The sequence below is a fragment of the Triticum urartu genome, chromosome 6A (assembly GCF_056163025.1).
Source record: "Triticum urartu cultivar PI428250 chromosome 6A, HENAU_Tu73, whole genome shotgun sequence".
NCBI lineage: Eukaryota > Viridiplantae > Streptophyta > Magnoliopsida > Poales > Poaceae > Triticum > Triticum urartu.
The window spans coordinates 314,437,243-314,463,676 of record NC_141878.1 but is presented as its reverse complement, the minus strand read 5'-3'; the positions used below and the strand labels follow the sequence as shown (position 1 = coordinate 314,463,676).

General features: G+C 47.2%; 1 long non-coding RNA gene across 1 annotated transcript; it reads right to left on the bottom strand.

Annotated features, from left to right (window-relative positions):
• Window positions 1–7,761: 7,761 nt before the first annotated feature.
• Window positions 7,762–12,137, bottom strand: LOC147965115 (uncharacterized). The gene is made up of 2 exons (XR_015608139.1): window positions 9,268–12,137; window positions 7,762–8,013 (listed from the first exon to the last, which is right to left on the bottom strand). It is a non-coding gene; the product is annotated as an uncharacterized LOC147965115 (long non-coding RNA).
• Between the last annotated feature and the right edge of the window lie 14,297 nt (window positions 12,138–26,434).

The window sequence follows — 26,434 nt, the reverse complement described above, 5'->3', positions numbered from 1 at the left end:
GAACAGTAGCCCGTGGAGGCTGGAGCAAGGCAATGGACGGTGGATGAACAGTAGCCCATGGAGTGCCGTTTTGTGGTACGCCACACCCCTCCTGATGAACAGGACGCCCATTTCGACCGTAGGGGGTCGAAAAGAAGTTTGTTTCCTCTGTTTTGTGGTACGCCACACCCCTCCCGGTGAACAGGATCCCGTTTCGACCGTACGCGGTCGAACAGAAGGCCGTTTTGGCTGTTCCATCCAAGTCAGTTGGCTCCTGATGAACAGGACGCATTCTGTTGCCTCCCGATGAATACGACGCAGTTTCCCCATTTTGACCCAGCCAATTGGCTACTGATGAACAGGACGCTGTCGCTGCTCTCCGCTGCCTCTCCATGTGCACAAACCCTGGCCGTACGTATGCGCGAGTAGGCATTCGAGACCCCACCCGTATGTATGTACGTGGCCGTATTTACTTTCTTGCACCCTGGTTGTACGTATGTGTACACGATATAGACGGGACTACGTGACATGCTACATCCATGCCTCTACTACGACACGTACCCTTCCTTACTCGGCCATGGTTCATCACTGCAGCCTAAAGACAAAGCAATCAACAAGTATGAATGTACACCTTCGCTACTAGACAGGCAACCCTACATACGGTTTGACCAAGTAGGTCCCAGCTGGAAGGGAGGTAAGGAGGCACTTCCTTGCATGCAAAGATATAGCTGGCGGGTCCTAGTTGTCAGGGGGAGAATCATATTTTTTGCCCGTAATATGGATGGAATTCCTTGCATGGGAAGATGTAGCTAGTGGGCCCCAACAATCAGGGGGAAACATTTTTTTTCATGAAATACGATGGCACATCCGGTGGGTCCCCACTGTCAGGTGGAGGAATCATTATTTTGTGCGTAATAAGGAGGCACTTCGTTGCTGAGGCCGTGGACCCACCTGTCAGCCTCTCCACATAGAGTACTCTTCGGATGGAAGTCATTCCTTGACCACATTGACCACGCCACGCCTAGAGAACCAAGGCGGTGGATGATGGCAAGGCCTAGGAAGGGGACGACGCGGAGCCCGGGAATACGGGTAGTGGATGCCCACGTGGAGAGGGGTACGACGGTTGACTAGTTCAGCTGCAGTTTGAGGCTGCCGTCACCGCAGAATAACAGGGGTTGTGCGTGAGTAGAGGGATGGTCTGGCCAGAGGTTCGAGTAGGATGGGTGTTGAGGCATGCGTGACAGGAGAGCCGGCCACGGGAGGTAGGAGCAGGCGACACGACCGGCACTAGTTTGGGCGGCTGGAGCAAGAAGACCAGAGGTTCAAGAAGCACTATGGCCGTTGGATGGACATCGTACAGTCACTGGAGCTAGAATCATTCATATTGACTAAGTTGACAAAGTCCTCCGTCCACCTCAACTTAGTAGGCCCACAAGTTAGCCTCCCACTATGGTGGGTCGTAGCTAGCAGGGTCAGTATTCATTTTTTATGCGTAATAAGGAGACACTTCCTTGCGTCCGAAGATATAGCTGGTGGGTCCGAGCTGTTGTCAGGGGAAACGACACCTAAAGGATCACGAGGAATCCCATTTTGCTACGGTTGGCGGGCGCGGGGCTATGGAAAGAGCGGGATTGAGAGATCAACGCGGGGGGGGGGGGGGATCATCCAGGTTCGGGCCGCAAGTGATGCGCAATACCCTACTCCTGCTGGTTTCTGTTTATCTGGTGTTCTTGGACTAGCTACAATGCATGCAGGGTTCAAAAAATCTGAATCCTCTCTTAGTACGCCGTGGGCCTCCTTTTATAGTCAAAGGGGCTGCCATAGTTGCACACCTGAGGTGGAAAGCTATACCGTAATCGAGTCTATTTCCTGGCACCATAGGACAAACGCATTTAATGTGATGTCGATGTGCCCTTCTTACTTTATCGGGGACGGCAAGGAAGCTCATCCCAGCTGTCGCCGCCTCGCCTGGCTTTGACGCGCTTCCAAACTGACGAGTCGTGTAGCGCCACACTGGTTGGCTGCTAAGTTGGGACCTACGCGGTATGGTGGGGCGGTGAGGCCTACGCTGTAGTAGAGCCGACCACGGGAGGAGGCAGCAGGTAGTCCCGCCGACACTTGTTTGAGCGGCTTGAGCAAGAAGAGCAGAGATTGAAGAAGCACAACAGTCGTTGGATGGGCATCCAACATTCACTGCTCTCGTGTGTTGACTAAGTTGACATGGTGCTGTGTGTGTGTCAAACTTTTTTTTCAGGAAAGCGTACACGTCAACCTATAGTAGGCGCACAAGTCAGCCTCAAATGTGTGGAAAACAGTATATAGCGCATCTGCCATTATTTCTAATAATTTACATCCCATTTGCTAATTCTTAAGGATTTTTTGGAGCCCATATTCTTTTCGTTAGCATTTCAGACCATATTGTGGCCACGGGTTAAAAATTAAACGAAATTTTGCATATTTCGGTGCAGTCAACTATTTTTAATCCCGAAATTTCAAGTCACATTCAAACTAATTTGAAAAATAAATTTATATAAATATAAGATCCAAATAATTTTCCATGCATAAAAATCAATGGAATTTAAAATATTGAAATGAAAAAAAATTGAAACTAATCCCGGTTTGATATGTTTTAAAAATGTACAACCAATTTCTCATAAATGATAGCTCATTTTCTGTGCAAGCCGAATGAAGCTCTCCTCGTCTTGAAATATTTGTAGCCGAGCAGGGATGACAAAGCAAGTAGGCCTCGGTTGGGTATTTCTTTAAAAGAAGTAGAACTAGGCTAGCCATTTTCAGCAAGAAAAAAAAACACAACTGGGCTCATGATGTGGTAAACATAAATAAAACCCTGGCTAGACGGGCCACAGCCCCGCACAACCCCGTTGTTACCCTGATCCGTCTCTAAAACTAGTATAAATAACAACTGCTTGTTCCTAAAAGAAGTTAATAACAACTGCGTGACCTGCTGGGTCCCTGGTGTCAGCTGCTCATTGTGTAATTCTCTCGTTTATTGACTACGTTGACAATGGCGTGGGCCCTAGATGTCCAACCATTATGGAATCATTTTTTGGGCATGTAATAACAAGGAACTTGCTTGCATACTGCCATGAACCTGGTGGGTCCCTACTGTCATCCTCCACGTACAGTCATCTCCTTGTTCCTCTTGGTTATTGACGATGTTGACAACGCGAGAGGGCGGCACACCGCGCACGGCGAGCGAGCCAAGGTGGAGGACGATTGCGAGGCCTCGGACGAAACAAACAAGAGCCATGGAAGATGCGTCAGTCTAGTCGCAAGCGGAGAGGAGTACGAGGGTTGACTGGTTCGGGTGCGGGTGCGTGTTGGGCCTGACATCGCCGGAGAATAACAGGATGTGTGGGGGAATAGAGGGAGGGACTGGCCAACGTTGCAGGGTATGGTAGGGCGTCAGAGGCGCAGCCAGCCGTGGGAGGCGGGAGCAGGTGGAACCTACGGGGTGGTCTGGTTTGGGCGGCTGGAGGAAGAACACAAGAGATAGAAGATACACGACAGATGTTGGATGTCAATCCAAGGACTGGTAGGTAGAATCGTGTGTTGACTAGCTAGTAAGTTGACACCACCTTGGATATGCTTTTTCCTCGTGGGTCCCAAATGTCAGAATCCAAATCTGTCATAGTCATGCGGCCATTCTTATGAAAATTTACATCCCATTTGGTGTGCTAGTTCAAAATAAGTTTGTGGGTGCTGGTGGGGCTAATCACTTGGGTTCTGTAATGCACAGTGAGCTCAAGGAGCCGGCGAGAGTGATGTTATTTCCCTTGGTTGGGCTTTGTTACAATATTTCACTAGCTATGGACTCAAAGGTCTGAGGTAAACTACTCATGCTTCATCGGAGAGGCAATGGTGTTGATGTAGAAGCCCTTCGTGATTGGATCCCCCTCCAGCAGGACGCCGGAAAAGGACCCTAGATGGGATCTCACGGGTATAGAAGGTTGTGGCGGTGCAATAGTCTTTTCGTGGATCTCCTTGTAGGTTTTGGAATATTTGAGAATATATAGGCGGAAGAAATAGGTCGGTGGAGTCACGAGTGGCCCACAAGGGTGGGGGCGCGCCCTACCCCCTTGGCACACCCTCCGTCCTCGTGGCTTCCCTCACGTGCACTCCAAGTCCTCTGGATGCCTTCTGGTCCAACAAAAATCATCGCGGAAGTTTCACTCCGTTTGGTATTCCTTTTCTATGATACTCTAAAATAAGGAAAAAACAGAAACTGGCACTGGGCTCTAGGTTAATAGGTTAGTCCCAGAAATCATATAAAATAGCATATTAATGCATATAAAACATCCAAAACAGATAATATAATAGCATGGAACAATCAAAAATTATATATATACGTTGGAGACGTATCAGCGTCCACCGCACAGGGCATGGTATGCTTGCTCATGTTGCATGACGGGATGCAGATGCTTTGAATGGAGCCCTGGTGGGAGGAGATGATGGCTCCGGGGAGTTCAAAATAATTAAAGAGAGATAGCTGACGATAGTCGAGATTAAGGGGCGTGGCGCGCCATAGAGGGCGCCACCGAATTGAGAGGACTTGGATGCGGCAGCAATCCTTGGTGGGGAGAAGCGAGATGATCTCCCCAAGGATGGCGTCCGGGTGATCGCTGGTGCGGTCCACCCAAGATTCTACGGGTTCCTGGGATCCGGTGGGGGCGGGCTCGTTGCTTCTCCCCGTGCTGCCAGGTGCGGGACCTACAACAGGCATCACCACTGACGGGAGCCTCATCTTCTTGGCGCTGGGGTCCGCCCACTCCATTTTCCTTGAAGGCATCACACCGAGCTCACGGATTTGAGCAGAGTTACGAATGATGAACCTAGTTGTAGCGCAGGTGAACAAGAAGGGGAGCTGGGGTTTTTCTTTAGTAGTGTGGAAGAAGGGGAGCTGGGGTTTTCTGTAGGAGTGAGGTGAGGAATTTTGGGGTACGAGTGGAGCGAGTTGACGTGAGATGGGTGGGAGTTAGAAGGGAGAAGAGCACCCATGTTTTTTGGGGGGCCGTGTGATGGGTGTGGGTAGCGCCTCCTATTAAGTAAATGAAAGTGTGTTATATCGACTAGAGGGGGGTGAATTGGCGATTTTTACAAATCCGTCTCTGTGGAATTTCTACGTGAGGAAATTCCTAAGCAACGAACTATTTAGCAGCAGAATAAGCACTCAAATGCATGCATAACAGAGCAGAAGCACGGTCATCATGATGAAATGAAAACATGCACAAAGAACAAGTAGCGTGTAAACAAGATAAGCAGGCTAAACACAAACTGATTGAAGAAATAGGATTGAGGAAATTGAGAAAGTCTTCAGTCAAAGTCTTCAAACAGTAACGATCAAGTACTTCAACACAAGAATGAGGAAATGAAAGGCTTGAGGAAGTAGAACCAGTAGCTTGGTGAAGACGATGATTTGGTAGACTAGTTCCAACTACTGTGACAGTCGTACGTCTGGTTGGTGTAGCTAGGTATTTAAACCTGAGGTCACACAATCCTAGACACACAGTCCTCACTCTATTATCCTTGAGCTAAGATCACACAGACCTTGCCCAATCACTCATGGTATGTCTTTAGGTGACTTCCAAACCTTCACAGACTCGGTCACTCGGCGATCCACAATTTCCTCTTGGATGCTCTAGACCATGACGCCTAACCATCTAGAGGATGCACAGTCCTCAAAGGTAACAAGCGTTGGTTCCACACATGAACAATCTCTTTAGTCATGCTCAATCACTTAGGGTTTGTAGGTGTTTGGGTTTGGGTTTTCCTCACTAGATGATTTTCGCTCAAAGTCCTTGGAGGATGGGATGCTCTCAATGACAAGTGTTAGTTTCTCCCAGAGGAGCCAACAATCTAGTGGTTGTAGGGGGCGGCTCTTTATAGCCTAGAGAGCAGCCCGACATGATAAGACATAAATGCCCTTCAATGATATGACCGTTAGGTGGGTAGATATTTTAGGACAGCTGCCGCGTAGCACAACAACGGTCGGATATTTGAGTATCAAATTCCTTAGGGCTATCATGTTCCTCATGTCACGCCCAATATGCAATCCTATCCGAGAGGAACTCAAAGGTCCCACCAAGGATTGAGATGCATATTGAAACACTTTTGCAAGATGGATATCATTACATCAAACCATTATATAATAGCTAGGGATACATACAAAGGCTTACAAATGCCACATGAATACATCATACATGATACATGAGAACAACATCTGACTACAGATGGAACACAAACAGAAACTCAAACGACATCCACCCTACCACGAACGAAGAAAAGAGAATTAATATCCGGGAAGAATTAAAAGAACAAATATACTTGAGGGTATTTAGACACAGGAGAATGAAGATATGACGAGATGATTAAAGAAAAACTTGAACGAAGCATTGGAAGAATTTGAGAACGCGAAAAGAATGTCGTGAATGAAGAATTCTTCAAAAGTAGCAATTGTAAGTATCGCATCAATCCAGAACCATGAATCTTCTAGAGAACGAACAAGATTTAGAGGAAAACTCTTCTTCGGTCTCAAGGCTGAGAATGATGACAAGAAATACCGTGAAGAATTAGAGAGATGCTCCGGAACAATGAATCCTAGAAATGTTGAGCCGAAGGATGAAAAGAATTTGAAAGCGATCTCGAAGATGGCAATTGACTGATGAAAATTCATTCTTACGTCAACATTGAAAGAATTGGGAGTAGCTCCAGAATAATTGGAAGAGCTAGGTAAGATCCTGGGTATAATCCTGTGGATTAGGGCCCACTGAAGAGAAAACACCGTTGAAAAAGATCAGTTGAGAGAGATGATGCGCCGGAACAACTGAAAGACTTGAATGAGGTGACAACCTCAAATTAATTAGAACGCAAACACAAATCTTCTGAGATGTCTTCAGCACTCCGGAACGATAAAATGGCGAGAGGCGAACGAGCAAGAGGAAACATTTGAGCCAAGGCAAAGAATACGATCAACACCAAAAATTGGAATTGAATCCACCAGAAAAGAAAATGAGATGGAGAATGATGAAGTTGACGAGAATCCACCGGTTGAAACAATTGAGGAAATAATGGAGAGGCTTCGCACGAATGAATTTGCATGCTCGATTAGATTCTTCAAACTCCGGGAAGAAAAGGGCGGGGTGGGAAAAAAAACTAAACTTGGGATGGAGAACCGACGAATAACTTGAAGAGAAAACACCGGTTGAAATAATTGAGGAAAGAATGCAAAGACTTCACACGAGTAGGGTGGATACTCGATTAAGGACTCCGGCTCTTAGAAGAAAAAAGGTTGGCGGGTGGGAAAAGAAAGACAACTTCATACGGGGGAACAACGTCATTGAGAAAAAACTGAGGATTGATCTCGCAAAAGACGACGAGGGTCGAATCAACTCGAAGAGAAGTGCGCCGGATGAAAAGAGTTGACAACACAACGATCAGAAAACTAACTGCATGACCCTAAAGAAAAAAAATTGAATGGGAAGAGTAGAAGTATCAAAACACGTACATCAAGATTCCTCACCAGAGCGACGAAGGGACTGAGGAGTAAAAGAATTCCTACTCTCCTATATAACTAGACTCCGAAAACAGTTTGCTTCAAGACTCGACAACGGCCAACTACGAACAATCAAGGGGACTCCTATGGTCGGTCGAGACTCCGATACCAACTTGTCATGCCCAATATGCGAACCTATCCGAGATGAACTCGAAGGTCCCACCAAGGATTGAGCCGCATATTGAAACACTTTTGAAAGGTGGATATCATTACATCGAACCATTATATAATATATGGGAATACATACAAAAGCATACAAATGCCACATGAATACATCATACATGATACATGAGAACAACATCTGACTACGGATGGAACACAAACAGAAACTCAAACAACATCCACCCTGTTAGCCCAGGCTGCCGACCAGGAATCTCACCCCGAATCAAAGAGGAAGCCGAAGAAGAACTCCAAAACAAGTAAACATCGTTCTTACATCCTGATCATCGTATTACCTGTACCTGCAATTGTTGTTGTAGTAATCTATGAGCCACGAGGTCTCAGCAATCCCATTACCATGGGTATCAAGACTAGCAAAGCTTAATGGGTACGGAATTGATAATTGGTAAGGTTGCATCAAGTGACTAAGCATTGTATGGTGGCTAACTTACGAGTACAAGAATAAGATGAGAAACTACGCAAACGGTCGCAAACTAGTAATGATCAAGAAGTGATACTAAACTACTTACGTTCAAACATAACCCCACTGTGTTCTCTTCCCGAACTCACTCAAAAAGAGATGGTCACGGTTACACACACGGTTCGTGTATTTTATTTCGGATCTGGTGTCAAATTCACAACAACTAGATATTAAAAATTCCCATCTGCCACATAATCGCGGGCATGGCTCTCGGAAGTTTAAACCCCGCAGGGGTGTCCCAAGTTATCCCTTGACAAGCTCACGATCCACGGAGACAATCCTCCATCTCAGGACCCTCCGATCAGACTCAGAATTCCGGTGCGCAATACATTTAGACAATGGTAAAAAAAGTCCAGCAAGACCATCCGACGTGCCAACACCCTGATAGTAGCCGCGCGTATCTCGTCTTAGGCCACGACGGATGAGCTACGCATACAGGTGCCAAAGAAAATAACTCAGGTTGCCCTGGGGCAGCCCCACACAGTGCTCTAGTTTGGGACCAACACCATCAGCACTGGCCCCCTGTATTAGGTTGAAGAACAAACCTCGGGTAGCGTTAACTCCATATGTGTCAAGTTTATTATCATGTTTAGTTATTATGTTGAGCAAATGGTAAAACCAATGTTGGGCCTTGCTGGAAGAGGTTTATTCAAAGCAAACTATCAAGAGGGGTCCATAAACCCTCATCGTGTTAGGGACGCAAAATCAAGGAACATAACACCGGTATGAGGGAAACTAGGGCCGCAAGAGTGGAACAAAACACCAGGCAGAAGTCCGAGCCTTCCACCCTTTACCAAGTATATAGATGCATTAATTAAATAAAGATATTGTGATATCCCAAGATACCCATGTCCCAAGATGGAACAACCTGCAACTAGCAACGCTATAAGAGGAGCTGAGCAAAGCGGTAACATAGCCAAACAACGGTTTGCTAGGATGGTAAAAAAGGTTAGAGGCTATCATGGCAATTTGGGAGGCTTGATACACAAGTGGTAGGTAACGCAACATAGCGATAGCATCGAGACAACTAGCAAAGCAAAGATAGTAGTGGTATCCAGGATAACGGTCATCTTGCCTGAAATCCCGCTAGGAAGAAGATCGAGTCCATGAAGAAGACGAACCCACAGAGTCGAACGAATCCTCATGATCTCAACAAAACAGGAATTATCGAGAAGAAGCACAACCGGAAAGAAGCAAACAACACGGTAAACAAGCAACATATGAACAAGGCATGATGTACAACCAAGTATGATGCATGTCCGGTTTAAATAGGCATGGCATGGCAAACTACAACAAACAATACTACAATTTAAGTGGAGCTCAATATGCAACAAGTTGCATATTGACAAGACACCACATTCAATTATTTAGTTCGCTCTCATTCATGTACATGACAAGATTAAATGTTAGTTAATATGGCAAGAGATGAAGCATAATAAAACTACTTACATGGCAATTTCAATGAGGCTGGAAACAACAAACAACAATTCCGGAAAATCTTCATGTGCATATTCCAAATTTTCTATTGTTCTGCCTAAACCATATTTCAGAGTTGTTAAATAGCAAAAGTAAATGCATCATGTGAATCTATGAGTTTTTCTAGACAAGTTACATATAAAGTTTATTAAATTCAGAGCTACGGTTATTAAGTTATGAAATAAACCATTTTAACATGTCCTTTATGCAAATTAATGCAAACAATAATTTTAAATATTTTAACATGGATGAAAGATGCATATATGAAAGTAGATGAAATTCTAATCATTTTACAAGCATGACATGTTTCATTTGGATGCATGAATATTTAGATATGAGCATAATGGCATTTCTAAAATATTTCATGCACTAGATATATGACAAAATCACAGAATGGAAAAAAACATTGTGGGCCAATGCAGCAAACTCTGCAAGGCCCCAGACAGACCTAGCCCGAAATGGATGAGTGTGTGAGAAAAAACTAAAGGAAATAGGAGCTCCAGGGAATCAAACCCCACATCCCCTAGGAGGATGCACGCTGAGAAGACCACTGGGATGACTGTGAGTTTGTGTTAACAGAGGGATCAGCCTTAGATGAAGAAGAACAAGGGCTTGATCTCGGGGAGGCAAAAACTGGTGTAAAAAAGGGCAGCAGCCCTTAGGATTTGATCCCTGGTCGCCCGGGTTCAAACCTGCTAGTCTAACCAGCAGCAACAAAAGTGCACTTGATATAAGTTATAGAAAAACTCTAACTGAACCCCCAGCTCGAGCGAACCTGGCCCGAAATGGATGAATGTGTGAGCAAAAATTAAAGGAAATAGGGGCTCCAGGGAATCAAACCCCACATCCCCTGGGAGGATGCACGCTGAGAAGACCACTGGGATGACTGTGAGTTTGTGTTAACATAGGGATCAGCCTTAGATGAAGAAGAACAAGGGCTTGATCTTGGGGAGGCAAAAACTGGTGTAAAAAGGGCAGCAGCCCTTAGGATTTGATCCCTGGTCGCCCGGGTGCAAACCTGCTAGTCTAACCAGCAGAAACAATAGTGCACTTGATATAAGTTACAGACAAACTCTAACTGAACCACGAGCTCGAGCGAACCTGGCCCGAAATGGATGAGTGTGTGAGCAAAAATTAAAGGAAATAGGGGCTCCAGGGAATCAAACCCCACATCTCCTGGGAGGATGCACGCTGAGAAGACCACTGGGATAACTGTGATTTTGTGTTAACAGAGGGATCAGCCTTAGATGAAGAAGAACAAGGGCTTGATCTTGGGGAGGCAAAAACTGGTGTAAAAAGGGCAGCAACCCTTAGGATTTGTTCCCTGGTCGCCCGGGTGCAAACCTGCTAGTCTAACCAGCAGCAACAAAAGTGCACTTGATATAAGTTACAGACAAACTGTAACTGAACCACTAGCTCGAGCAAACATGACTGAGAACAACAGAAACAAGATGAAAAAGAAACAGGGCAAATATAAACAGGGGTGCCTGGGATTTGATCCCCAGAGCCCTTGGATGTGTGCACGCGCTGTTAACCAGATGGGCTACAACAGAACTGTGAAGAAAAATGGCTTCGGTACAAGATGAACCATTTCTCTCGCGCTGATCTGAACGAAATTGAAATCAAAGAACAGCGATAGCTTTGCTATGTGGCCGTGTCTAGGCATGCACGTCAGCGTGCGCGTGTGTGCAGCGAGGGTTGCGCGCCGATGTGTGTGACCGGTGTGATACATGCAAAGGTGAGAGAGAAGAGGCAAAGCACGAGCTTGATCTCGCTTCCATGGTATCCATGGCGGCTGATGCTACTGCTCGTCCGGCGCAGCCTAGGGGGTTGGAAGAAGACCAGGGGAAGGAGGAGAAGGGCCGCAGGCTCTCACCAAGCTCGCGTACGAGGCCGCTGAGGACAGAGGTGGCCGGGACAGAGCAGTGGTAGTGGAAGAAGTTGTCTGCCCGAAGAAGAAGATGAAGACGAGGTCGTGGACGTCGTGGAACAAGGGATTATGGAAGCGCCGCTGGCAGTGGAGGTCTCCACGAGGCCAACGAACTTGGGGACGGGTAGAGGAGGTCCGGCGGTGTTGTGCATCGACGAATCGGGTCACGGACGACGACGGACAGGGGCAGGAACCACAGAAACATGCGGCCGTCTTGAGCAGCCTCCGTCAAAATACTCATGCAGATCGGGCGAGCTGGGACAGGGGAGGCGACTAGACATGCCCGTGTGCTTGGAGGAAGGAGATGACCCCGCAACGATAGTGGTGCGCTCACGGTGGTTCCATGCTCCTCTGTTTCTTAAGGAAGGAGTAACAGGGAAAAAAGGAGAGGTTGTGGCATCGTTGGAGGGAGGAGGAGAAGCTAGGGTTGCAGGGGCGCCCTTGGGGTGGTTTTGATGAGGAGGGGAAGCTGTACGGCAGCAATCGGTGCGGTGCCATGGGGATCAGACGGCTGCTCGCCCGGGGGGACCGAGGTGGATGACAATCCATAGCGTCCCAGTTGGGCTGTGCCTAAACCGGCCGAGAGGTAAGTGGCTAGGGCTGGATTCTCTCTCCCTCCTTCTCTTATCTTCTGTTTTCTTTTATAATCAACATATTTCAGAAAAGGAAAAGAAGGGGGAGCTAGGAAAAGAATTTGGAAGATATTAAAATATCCCCGTGCTCCTGGAATCATGCACTATTTGAATAAATTGGTTTGGGCAGTTTTAGATGTAGAAAAATAATTCAAACTTGAGCCATTTTTGAACCCAACCAAAACATCTTTGAATGAGTTGAAAAATGGCAGAGAGGGTGTAGGCATAGTGCACTAGCATCAGGAATAGAATGAACATTAATGGGGGGAGGGAAGAACTCACTTGCATAAAGAAGTAAAAGAAGAGGAAGAAGAAGGTGATGGCATGGCTAGGTTTGAGAGAGATAGCAAAGGGGTTGATACACACACACAACATGAAAGCAACACATAACATAAGGATGAGTGCAATGCTCATGGCAACAACATGAATGATCAAATGCACTATGACAAGAGATAGGCATGGCAATGCAATATAACCAATGATGAACATGATGCAAGAAGAAAAATATGACAAGGCACTCAACATGGTTATGGCATAAACATATAGGAATGAAATATGCAAAATAATTATGATAATGCAACAAACACAATAAACATACGCTAACAACAGAATTAATGGAAGGCAACTAGAGCATCGGTCTCGGGGCGTCACACCTCACTTGTAGGCAATCCACACTGGCTAATTCCTAACTCCTTAGTCAGAACAAATTCCTCAGAGACTAGAAGATCTACGTCTCTGTCACTGAAGAAATTGACTGAACTGTATGAGATTTCCAATGGCTTTACTCGAAAAGATTGGGTAGGTGTAGGATTTTGAGATGAGCATCACTTGGAAACTTTTCCTTAGTTTTACCTCGACCCCCTTTAAAAGTACGATGTTTCTTATGACTCAAGAAAGAGAAATGAAATACAACAACAAAAATCTTCACGCTTCATAATCCTCGCATGAATATCAACTGTTCACGGTCACACCAATTTCTTCACTTTCAAAGTCTTCAAGAAAACCAAAGTCTTCAGCTGAAGACATTCATTTTTAGGAGTCGACTTTCATCGTATGTATCAAACTCATCATAGAATTATAGACATATGTACACTCACAAACTCATTAGACCCTTAACCTATAAGTCTCCTATACACCAAAATCACTAAGGCGCACTAGATGCACTTACAGTAAATATATGAGCTTTTGACTTGATTTTATTATTTACTGGGGTGGATGGGCTGTTTTGTCTTGGGCCCAAAGAAATAATTACTACTAGTACAGTGGAGACACTCTATAGCTACCCACAAAAACAATTACTACTAGTACAGTGGATACACTACCGCTTCTGGCTCCTCCGAGGTCATCGAAACGTCTCCCTCTACTGAATGTCGTTTTACTGTTGTTCACTGACATGCGGGCCATGCAGCGCGTAGGCCCAAATGACATCCACCAAATTAGAAGGCAGTATGCAGGCGGAGAGTCACCCCGGTCGTAGAGTGGTAGTAACGAGCCATCGTATCACAAAACCCCACCTCCCCGCAGTCTAGGTTTGACGGACAAAGCAACCATCGTTTCACTCTTCGCAGAATCCCCTTCTCCCTCACCGTCTTCAAGAAAGCCAACACTCGCATCTTTCAGTGTTCTTCTCTCCCAATGAAGAGAAGGTAAGCGGATCCATGGTGTTGGTATATTTTCATTCAGAAAAAAAAGAACTTTTACAAAGCAGTAACTGATCCTCACTCTCTTTTTTGTTTCATTGTCATTGCGATTGTGTTTTCCTTTCAGTGGTATCCTAGTATTCGTCAGTTTCATGCTGGACCAAGGAGAACCAAGCAAATATCTGCCGATGTTGGAGCAGACGCGGGAGGCAGATCCCCATGAGACAGAGAGATCCAAGAAGATGGAGGCAGCCACCGAGCCGACCCCACATACACTCATGGCCACTAATGAGATGGTCAACGCCCCATTTGAGGTTACAGCCCCGTGGTCCTATAGCAGCAGTTTCCCCCCTTCGAGGATGTGTCCCCCCCCCCCCCCCCCGTTGAGCTGCCCACAGTGATTTTCTTCTTTTCCAATCTCAATTGTGTTTTTTCATCTAAGTATGTGGTGATAAATAATGCAAAATTTTATTAGTTCGATGCCATGTTACCTTCCCTGTCATGCATACTTTTGACTCTACATAGTGGTTTATATAACTTGTGTTTCTTATATTGGAAATTAATTCAGAATTTGATTCTGTTTCAATTAGAGCCCTCATGCAGACAAGGATTGTGTGATTGTACATGTCACTCGCTATGAGGCGGATAACCTGAATATACGCACTGGGAAAACAGAGTTCTTAGGCTGTTGGATCCTGGAAGCCATTTGCACTTATACCAATGTCGAAATGTATTCCAGCCTCACTATTGTTAGGAATGTTGTCCATGGTGTACTAAAGCACAAAAAATTCAAAGCTACTCCTTCGTGTGTGAGGCATACTATTCTTGTCAAGCTTACGTAGGAAGATGACGTGACTTGCCTCCACATACAAGTTTATTAGTGGCAAGGCCACAAGGTTATCTTTACGAAGGTTCACAGGATTGAGCTGCTACTGGATGTCCTTGATGATGTTCATGGCAAGGTCCGTCTTGTGTCCATCCCAAATTAGATCGAGCCATGAAATAGTTTCCCCAGCTAGTCTTTAATAGTCGTTTGGATTGTGTCTAATTATCGGAACCCTGCCTATTATCGAGCCCTCTAGGGCTAGTACTCTGTTTGAATCCATCTATGGGAACTGCTGCTACTTTAGTGTGCCCGTGAATCATGTGATAACCATCCTAATTGTTGCCAAAACAGATGCATCCTCACTAGTTTTTTCATGTAATATGGCATGGTAAGACATTAGTTGTCACGGTTTATCATACGAGCAGTGTGTGTTTGATGAAATAGAGTACTCGTTCGAGAACTGTGCGCCGACGTATACAGAGGGTGCGTAAGGCTGGTTAAGTACTTGTAAACACTGTAGGTGCTACCCCACTTGTAAGCAGTCGTGCAAAACACGACACATTGGCTCAGCTCGCTTCAACATTAGATAAGTCGGCTATCGACGAGCTAACAATCAATAATCTGATGTTTGACATATAAGCAACTAAGTATCTTATTACAGTGGTTCATGCAGTTAACTGAGGCCACAATGTAAATTCCAAACGTTCACACGCTAGTCCAGCATTCACGTGGAACATTCACATTAAACATAGCTTCATAAAACACTTGAAAAGCATAAGTTAAGCAATTTTATACATCTCAATGATTCATAGAACATAACAAACATATAATAGTTCACAACAAAAGACAAAGTTGTAAGAAGGTTTACAAATCAGGTAAAATCAAGCAAGGCTTCTCTAAGCAAAGGGCCTCCCTAGGAAGGCTTTAATTTCCTGGAGTTCACTCTGGTTTTTCTTATTGCCACCATCTAGGGTTAGGTTCTCTCATTCTAGAATAACCAATTATAATTGTGTTCTCACTTGGAATGCTGAACTGAACCATGAAGTGTACTGACCATATGAACTTCTTGTGCAGTTCCACTAAATTTAAGCACCACTATTTTCAAAAGTAAGCAGACCACAATGCCTCTTGTCCATGCACCTGTCCCAAAAACCTCCGTGCAGCCATGCCAGCTAATCCTCGGTCCATGGATGAACTGGGAGAAAGTGTATTCCAACTAGGATGCAGTTGTTTTCGCTCGTCCCTACACTGCAATTAGGAAGTAAAACATACAAATCAGCTTCTGTTAGATTGCATTGGTCATTCTACCTAGTTACTACCAATGTAGGAATACCTGGAAGACGAGAGGTTAGACAATGACAGCTAGGAATAGCCTTCTCATTTTGTGCGGTTCTACTAAAACTAAGGTGTGTACTTTTGATTGCGCAGATAGAAACGATATGGAGACAGACATCCCTGTTTGCGCAAATATGAAACACGATTATTTAAATAGTGACAGTTATTTACAATGGCATATGATTAACAACAACATATATTATGTTATAATTGGCACTACATTGACAATATGAAAGTGCCCTTAAGTAAGTAGCATCACATCACATCAACACTGCTACTAGATTAACATGTAGAACAATAGCATTAGTATTACTGTCATGAGAGTAGCACATGGTCAGTAATTGTGTAATCAAATTTGTGCAGTTCCACTGGCATAAAGCAATGTTAGCGGTGTGAGATTTAAGTGTAACTGCGAAAACACAATTCATGGGAAATAAAGCAAGATGGAAGCACTTCATAAAATGGTTGTGACATTGCTTCAATTTATCGATGGCACTAGACCATTACTTAATAGTGACATTAGGTGGCATTGCATAATGCTTCATGTGATTTTACATTAACAGTATGTCGGTGCGAATGACACCTATGGGACCACAAGAATCCCTACTGTGGTTGGCGGGGCGCGGGGTCGTGAGAAGAGCGGATCTAACAGGTAGCACACGGTTTGTTTATCCAGGTTCCAGCCGCGAGGATGCGTAAAACCCTACTCCTGCTTTGGTGGATTGTATATTTGTGTTCTTGAGCTAGCTATGGGGCGTGAGGAGCTCCAAAAAGTCAAATCCCTCCTCTGGTCGCCTCGGGCCTCCTTTTATAGAAAAAGGGGTTGCCACAGTGGCACACAGGAGGTGGAAAGGGTAAAGTGATGCGAGGTTATCCCTCGCATTACATGACAAGGCGCATTTAATGCGGCTTGCTTAGGTGTCCTTGCTTTATCGGGGACGGGGGAGAAACCTGTCTCGTCCATCGCCGCTCCTTCTTGTGTCGACACGCGCCCTGGCCAGCGACGCCTGCGATGCCACGTAGGTAGGAAGGCAGCTGAGGTGGCGCAGTGGTGGGTCTTCATGAAGATCTGCATGCCGCCACGCAGGTGCCTGCCCAGCTGGTTGGGTCGGCAGCTGCATGCATGCGGTGGTGGAGGTTTAGTCGGCGTGGGCCTGATGATGGCCCCGCGGGTGTCCTCGGGAAGGGCCTTGCCGGGGCCCAGGAAAGGGTCTTGTCGAGGCGCCTGCTGTCATCCCCGGCAAGGCGCTTGCCGGGGGCCTTGTGGTCTTCCTCGGCTGGGATCCCGCCAAGGGTTGTCGTCTCCTTAGTGCGTATCTGATCTTGAATGTCTTTACAAAGATCTGCATGCCATCACGGGGATGTCTCCCGAATCCTTCCCCTTTGGGGGTAGTGGACTCAAGGGTGGTTTGCTTCGTAGGCACGGGACGAGTCGCCGCGGCAAGGGTCTTGCCGGGGCTTCTAGAACTGTCTCCTGGCAAGGATCTTGCCGGGGGAGTCCGCTTCGTCCCCTTTGCTCTTTGTGGTCTTGGCCTTGGCGTTGTTCTAGTTCTCTCGAGCTTCGGTCTTACCCTGGCTCACCTCCCTTGCCTTGCTCGGTGTGGTGGTGCCCGTGGCTCAGACTGCCCGTGCACAGTTATAGGGGTACAAAAAGTGTACCCGTCTTTTTGTACACTGACAGGAGCCCTCGGGCCTGGGCCACACATAAGCGCCACGCGTTGTTGGGCTAGGCCCAAAAACGGTGCGTGGGCAGGTGGGGCGGTTTTTACCGCGGTAAGGTTCTTCGCGCGCTGCGCTTCCCACGACTCCCGCGCGTGGCGCGGCGTGGGGGGGGGGCGTGTGATGTGGGCAGCACGCGTGGGGTTGGTTCCCGCGGGCATGCATCACACCACCGTTAATGTGAAAGGAGGCGGCCCGTGTTTTCCCCCATAAGAAAGGAATAACCGCCGGTGCGCTGCTCACTTTCTCCTCTTTCCTCGTGCCTTTTCCAATCTCAGAGCCGCCGTTTCCTCTCTTCCTTCCTTCCTAAGCTTCCGCCGTCGCCCGCCGTCGTTGCTTCGCCATCCCCCTTCCTCAGCCCTCTAAACTTCTTGGTCGCCATGGCGCCCAAATCCGTCAAGGGCAAGGGGGTGGCTAAGGGCGCTGGGACTGTGGAACTGCCGGAGAGCGCGCTGTCGGGGGACCGGACGAAGTCCGCCTTTTTCTTCCCCTCGACGGTTGATGTTCAAGAGCTCCGTGCCTCCTTCAGGCCCCTATGGGGAGCGAAGACGGGAGGAGAGAATTCGGGACACCCGGCGACGCGCGTCATTCCTGCTGCTTGCGCCAATCCTGATCCAAATCGGTATCCCTTTTTCATCGATTATCTTTCTTGCGGGTTATGCCCCCCTTTCTCCGATTTCTTCTACGACATCATGCACACCTTCGGCTTTCGCCTCTTGGATTTTACTCCGAATGCGGTGGCGTGCATGGCTTTCTTCGTGCATCTTTGCGAAGGCTTTGCCGGCGTGCATCCCAACACGAGCTCTTCCGCCATTATTTCTTCCCTCGGATCCAGCCGGGAGGTGCCGTCTCTGGTTGCGTCACCTGGATCCCAAGATCCAAGGGGGCGTACCCGGACGGTGCCGTGAAGGAGAGGTGGGAGGAATGGCATGGCCGGTGGTGCTGGATTGAGGATGAAAACCCGCTGGAATTCTGCAAGGTCCGCCGAGTGCCGCCGGTCCGTGGCAGCGATTGGAGCGATGTCGACGCCGCCGACAGGAGGCTCACTGTTGCCACTACTAGGATTCTCCGTCTCACCCGGGCCGGACTCACCCTTGAGATGATCGGGCGGACTTCATTCGCCGCCGGATCGCCTCGTTGCACAACAAGGGGAGGCCAGCTTGGCTCTTTACGAATCCGGCTGACATTATGCGACTCCGCCGCGGCCTCGATCACAACTTCACAGTGCTGGCGCATGCCCACTTCTACCAGCGGCTTTTCCAGCTAGATGTGGGTCGCGATGGCGAGGTCGAACAGACCGGCAAGGCCGCGAGGGCTGCCGCAAAGGTTGGCAATGCCCTCAAGGGGCCATTTTTCAAGCTGCCAGCGGGGGTGGTCCCGTTGTGCAACAATTCACGTCGGTCCGAGATCATCGCTATGATGCCAGACTGTAACGCGCACGGACCTGTCCCAAACTGGAAGGAGCTGAAGGACGCGGATGTGCAGCAATTCTTTGACACCCTGATCAAGGTGTATATCAATGCTGGCGCCGAGCGGTGGCTTGTCATGGAGACCACCCAGGCAGAGCTGGACTACATCGCCACTAGGGCGAGGGAGGCACAGCTTGCCATGGAGGCCGGCAGCGCCGAGGGTGTGGAGGACAAGGCCGCAACGGCTGTGGAGGAAGAGGAGCTCACCCGGTGGCGGAGGCCTCCGGGGAGGTCAGCGGCGCTGACACTGGAGCTCCGCTCGTCGAAGATGCGGCCGACGAGTCGTCGTCGGAGGAGGACGTGGCGGCGGGCTCCACGCCAACTAGGATAAGAGGGCGAATCCTGCGGCGGGCTGGCTCCGGCGAGCCGGTCTGGCCCGGCAGGGCTACGCGGCCTCAATTGACCCTGGAGGGGTCTGGGCGTCACACGAGGGCCACGGCAGCCAAGAGGCTGACGAAGGCCGCTGAGAAGAAGAAGACAACAACCCCTTCCTCATCTGGGCACGCACAAACCCCGACGTCTTCGCCTCCTCCGGCAGATGTCGACTCGGATGTTGACGCGGAGGTCACTTTTGATCTCGGGCCTCTTAGCCCGAAGAGGAAAAGGAAAGTGGTGGAAGAGGAGGAGGTGGATGACGAGTAAGTACTCTGTTCCTTACTGCCATTTCCATTCCTCTGAATTAAGTCACTCATCTTGATCCATTTTTGATTTTGCAGGGATGCAGAGACGTTGGCCCAGAGGGTGAAGAGGGCGAAGGCCTCGGCGAGCAGTCAGCCCCCAGCTGGGGCTTCAAAGACGCCACTGGTGGTGTTGAGCAGCCCGGACAGCAGCCCCCGGCACTGTTGGGGAACGTTGCAGAAAACAAAAATTTTCCTACTCGTTTCACCAAGATCCATCTAGAAGTTCATCTAGCAACGAGTGATCGGATGCATCTACATACCTTTGTAGATCGCGAGCGGAAGCGTTCAAAGAACGGGGATGATGTAGTCGAACACGACGTGAATCAAATCACCGGAGATCCTAGCACCGAACGGACGGTGCCTCCGCGTTCAACACACGTACGGGACGGGAGACGTCTCCTCCTTCTTGATCCAGCAAGGGGGAAGGAGAGGTTGATGAAGATCCAGCAGCACGACGGCATGGTGGTGGATGCAGGGCGTCACAGTAGCAGGGCTTCGCCTATACTACGAGAGAGAGACGTAACGGGGAGAGAGGGAGGCGCCAGGGGCTGGTGTGTCAAGTCCCTCCTCTCCCCCACTATATATAGGAGGGCCAAGGGGGGGTGGTGCGCCAGCCTAGGAGATCCAATCTCCTAGGTGCGGCGGCCAAGGGGAGGTTTCCCTCCCCCCCCCAAGGCACCTAGAGGTGCCTTCCACCATTGGGACTCTTCCCTTAAGTGGAACCCTAGGCGCATGGGCTTTTGGGGCTGGTGCCCTTGGCCCATCTAGGCCAAGGCGCACCCCCTACAGCCCATGTGGCCCCCCGGGACAGGTGGCCCCACCCGGTGGACCCCCGGGACCCTTCCGGTGGTCCCGGTACAATACCGATAACCCCGAAACTTGTCCCGATGGCCGATACTGCACTTCCTATATATAATTCTTTACCTCCGGACCATTCCGGAACTCCTCGTGACGTCCGGGATCTCATCCGGGACTCCGAACAACATTCGGGTTACTGCATATACATATCTTCATAACCCTAGCGTCACCGAACCTTAAGTGTGTAGACCCTACGGGTTCGGGAGACATGCAGACATGACCGGGACGACTCTCCGGTCAATAACCAACAGCGGGATCTGGATACCCATGTTGGCTCCCACATGATCCACGATGATCTCATCGGATGAACCACGATGTCGAGGATTTAATCAACCCCGTATACAATTCCCTTTGTCAATCGGTATGTTACTTGCCCGAGACTCGATCGTTGGTATCCCAATACCTTGTTCAGTCTCGTTACCGGCAAGTCACTTTACTCGTACCGTAATGCATGATCCCGTGATCAACCACTTGGTCACCTTGAGCTCATAATGATGATGCATTACTGAGTGGGCCCAGTGATACCTCTCCGTTATATGGAGTGACAAATCCCAGTCTCGATCCGTGTCAACCCAACAGACACTTTCGGAAATACCTGTAGTGCACCTTTATAGTCACCCAGTTACGTTATGACGTTTGATACACCCAAAGCACTCTTACGGTATTCGGGAGTTACACGATCTCATGGTCAAAGGAAAAGATACTTGACATTGGAAAAGCTCTAGCAAACGAACTACACGATCTTGTGCTATGCTTAGGATTAGGTCTTGTCCATCACATCATTCTCCTAATGATGTGATCCCGTTATCAATGACATCCAATGTCCATAGCCAGGAAACCATGACTATCTGTTGATCAACGAGCTAGTCAACTAGAGGCTTACTAGGGACATATTATGGTCTATGTATTCACACGTGTATTACGATTTCCGGATAATACAGTTATAGCATGAATAAAGACAATTATCATGAACAAAGAAATATAATAATAATACTTTTATTATTGCCTCTAGGGCATATTTCCAACAGTCTCCCACTTGCACTAGAGTCAATAATCTAGTTACATTGTGATGAATCGAACACCCATGAATTCTGGTGTTGATCATGTTTTGCCCTAGGGAGAGGTTTAGTCAACGGATCTGCTATATTCAGGTCCGTATGTACTTTACAAATCTCTATGTCTCCATCTTGAACATTTTCACGAATGGAGTTGAAGCGACGCTTGATGTGCCTTGTCTTCTTGTGAAACCTGGGCTCCTTGGCAAGTGCAATAGCTCCAGTGTTGTCACAAAAGAGTTTGATTGGCCCCGACGCATTGGGTATGACTCCTAGGTCAGCGATGAACTCCTTCTCCCATATTGCTTCATGTGCTGCCTCCGAGGCTGCCATGTACTCCGCTTCACATGTAGATCCCGCCACGATGCTCTGTTTGCAGCTGCACCAGCTCACTGCTCCACCATTCAACATATACACGTATCCGGTTTGTGACTTAGAGTCATCCAGATCTGTGTCGAAGCTAGCGTCGACGTAACCCTTTACGACGAGCTCTTCGTCACCTCCATAAACGAGAAACATTTCCTTAGTCCTTTTCAGGTACTTCAGGATATTCTTGACCGCTGTCCAGTGTTCCTTGCCGGGATTACTTTGGTACCTTCCTACCAAACTTACGGCAAGGTTTACATCAGGTCTGGTACACAGCACGGCATACATAATAGAACCTATGGCTGAGGCATAGGGGATGACACTCATCTCTTCTATATCTTCTGCCGTGGTCGGGCATTGAGCCGAGCTCAATCTCACACCTTGCAAAACAGGCAAGAACCCTTTCTTGGACTGATCCATTTTGAACTTCTTCAAAATCTTATCAAGGTATGTGCTTTGTGAAAGACCTATGAGGCGTCTTGATCTATCTCTATAGATCTCGATGCCTAATATATAAGCAGCTTCTCCAAGGTCCTTCATTGAAAAACTCTTATTCAAGTAGGCCTTGATGTTGTCCAAGAGTTCTATATCATTTCCCATCAAAAGTATGTCATCTACATATAGTATGAGAAATGCTACAGAGCTCCCACTCACTTTCTTGTAAACGCAGGCTTCTCCATAAGTCTGCGTAAACCCAAACGCTTTGATCATCTCATCAAAGCGAATGTTCCAACTCCGAGATGCTTGCACCAGCCCATAAATCGAGCGTTGGAGCTTGCACACCTTGTTAGCATTCTTAGGATCGACAAAACCTTCTGGCTGCATCATATACAATTCTTCCTTAAGGAAACCATTAAGGAATGCCGTTTTGACGTCCATTTGCCATATCTCATAATCGTAGAATGCGGCAATTGCTAACATGATTCGGACGGACTTTAGCTTCGCTACCGGTGAGAAAGTCTCATCGTAGTCAACCCCTTGAACTTGTCGATAACCCTTAGAGACAAGCCGAGCTTTATAGATGGTCACATTACCATCCGCGTCTGTCTTCTTCTTAAAAATCCATTTATTTTCTATGGCTCGCCGTTCAACGGGCAAGTCAGTCAAAGTCCATACTTCGTTTTCATACATGGATCCTATCTCGGATTTCATGGCTTCTAGCCATTTGTCGGAATCCGGTCCCGCCATTGCTTCTTCATAGTTCGAAGGTTCACCGTTGTCTAACAACATGATTTCCAAGACAGGGTTGCCGTACCACTCTGGTGCAGAACGTGTTCTTGTGGACCTTCGAATTTCAGTAGGAGCTTGATCAGAAGTATCTTGATCATCATGAACAACTTCCTCTCTAGTCGGTGCAGGCACCTCAGGAACATTTTCTTGAGTTGCGCCATTTACCGGTTCAAGAGGCAATACTTCATCAAGTTCTACTTTCCTCCCACTTACTTCTTTCGAGAGAAACTCTTTCTCTAGAAAGGATCCATTCCTGGCAATAAAGATCTTGCCTTCGGATCTTAGGTAGAATGTATACCCAGCAGTTTCTTTAGGGTATCCTATGAAGACGCATTTTTCTGACTTGGGTTCGAGCTTTTCAGGTTGAAGTTTCTTGACATAAGCATCGCATCCCCAAACTTTTAGAAACGACAGCTTAGGTTTCTTCCCAAACCATAATTCATACGGTGTCGTCTCAACGGATTTTGACGGAGCCCTATTTAAAGTGAATGCGGCAGTCTCTAAAGCATAGCCCCAAAAAGATAGCGGTAAATCGGTAAGAGACATCATAGATCGCACCATATCTAATAGAGTGCGATTACGACGTTCGGACACACCGTTACGCTGAGGTGTTCCAGGCGGCGTGAGTTGTGAAACTATTCCACATTTTCTTAAGTGTGTGCCAAATTCGTGACTCAAGTATTCTCCTCCACGATCTGATCGTAGAAACTTGATTTTCCTGTCACGTTGATTTTCAACCTCACTCTGAAATTCCTTGAACTTTTCAAAGGTTTCAGACTTGTATTTCATTAAGTAGACATACCCATATCTACTCAAGTCATCAGTGAGGGTGAGAACATAACGATAGCCACCGCGAGCCTCAACACTCATTGGACCGCACACATCAGTATGTATGATTTCCAATAAGTTGGTTGCTCGCTCCATTGTTCCTGAGAACGGAGTCTTGGTCATTTTTCCCATGAGGCATGGTTCGCACGTGTCAAATGATTCATAATCAAGAGACTCTAAAAGTCCATCTGCATGGAGCTTCTTCATGCGTTTGACACCTATGTGACCAAGGCGGCAGTGCCACAAGTATGTGGGACTATCATTATCAACCTTACATCTTTTGGTACTCACACTATGAACATGTGTAGTAATACGCTCGAGATTCATTAAGAATAAACCATTGACTATCGGAGCATGACCATAAAACATATCTCTCATATAAATAGAACAACCATTATTCTCGGATTTAAATGAGTAGCCATCTCATATTAAACGAGATCCTGATACAATGTTCATGCTCAAACATGGCACTAAATAACAATTATTGAGGTTTATAACTAATCCCGTAGGTAAATGTAGAGGTAGCGTGCCGACGGCGATCACATCGACCTTGGAACCATTCCCGACGCGCATCGTCACCTCGTCCTTCGCCAGTTTCCGTTTATTCTGCAGCTCCTGCTGTGAGTTACAAATATGAGCAACGGCACCGGTATCAAATACCCAGGAGTTACTACGAGTACTGGTAAGGTACACATCAATTACATGTATATCAAATATACCTTTGGTGTTGCTGGCCTTCTTGTCCGCTAAGTATTTGGGGCAGTTCCGCTTCCAGTGACCCTTCCCTTTGCAATAAAAGCACTCTGTCTCAGGCTTGGGTCCATTCTTTGACTTCTTCCCGACAGCTTGCTTGCCAGGCGCAGCAACTTCCTTGTCGTCCTTCTTGAAGTTCTTTTTACCCTTGCCCTTCTTGAACTTAGTGGTTTTATTCATCATCAACACTTGATGTTCCTTCTTGACTTCTACCTCTGCTGATTTCAGCATAGCAAATACTTCAGGAATGGTCTTTACCATCCCCTACATATTGAAGTTCATCACAAAGCTCTTGTAGCTTGGTGGAAGCGACTGGAGGATTCTGTCAATGACCGCGTCATCCGGGAGATTAACTCCCAGCTGAGTCAAGCGGTTATGTAACCCAGACATAGTGAGTATGTGCTCACTGACAGAACTATTTTCCTCCATCTTACAGCTGAAGAACTTATCGGAGACTTCATATCTCTCGATCCAGGCATGAGCTTGAAAAACCATTTTTAGCTCTTCGAACATCTCATATGCTCCATGTCTCTCAAAACGCTTTTGGAGCCCCGGCTCTAAGCTGTAAAGCATGCCGCACTGAACGAGGGAGTAGTCATCAGTACGTGTCTGCCAAGCGTTCATAGCGTCTTGGTTCTGTGGGACGGGTGGATCACCTAGCGGTTCTTGTAGGACATAATCTTTCTTGGCAGCTATGAGGATGATCCTCAGGTTCCGGACCCAGTCCGTATAGTTGCTGCCATCGTCTTTCAGCTTGGTTTTCTCTAGGAACGCGTTGAAATTGAATACAACGTTGGCCATTTGATCTACAAGACATATTGTAAAGATTTTAGACTAAGTTCATGATAATTAAGTTCATCTAATCAAATTATTAATGAACTCCCACTTAGATTAGACATCCCTCTAGTCATCTAAGTGTTACACGATCCGAGTCGACTAGGCCATGTCCGATTAACACGTGAGACGGACTAGTCATCGCCGGTGAACATCTTCATGTTGATCGTATCTTCCATACGACTCGTGTTCGACCTTTCGGTCTCTGTGTTCCGAGGCCATGTCTGTACATGCTAGGCTCGTCAAGTTAACCCTAAGTGTTTTTGCATGTGTAAAACTGTCTTACACCCGTTGTACGTAAGGATCTATCACACCCGATTAACACGTGGTGCTTCGAAACGACGAACTGTAGCAACGGTGCATAGTTAGGGGAGAACACTTCTTGAAATTGTTGTAAGGGATCATCTTATTTACTACCGTCGTTCTAAGTAAACAAGATGCAAAACATGATAAACATCACATGCAATCAAATAATAATAGTGACATGATATGGCCAATATCACATAGCTCCTTTGATCTCCATCTTGGGGCTCCATGATCATCCTGTCACCGTCATACTCATCGACATGTAAGTTGGGATTCCTTGTACAATAGCATGAACATATCATACA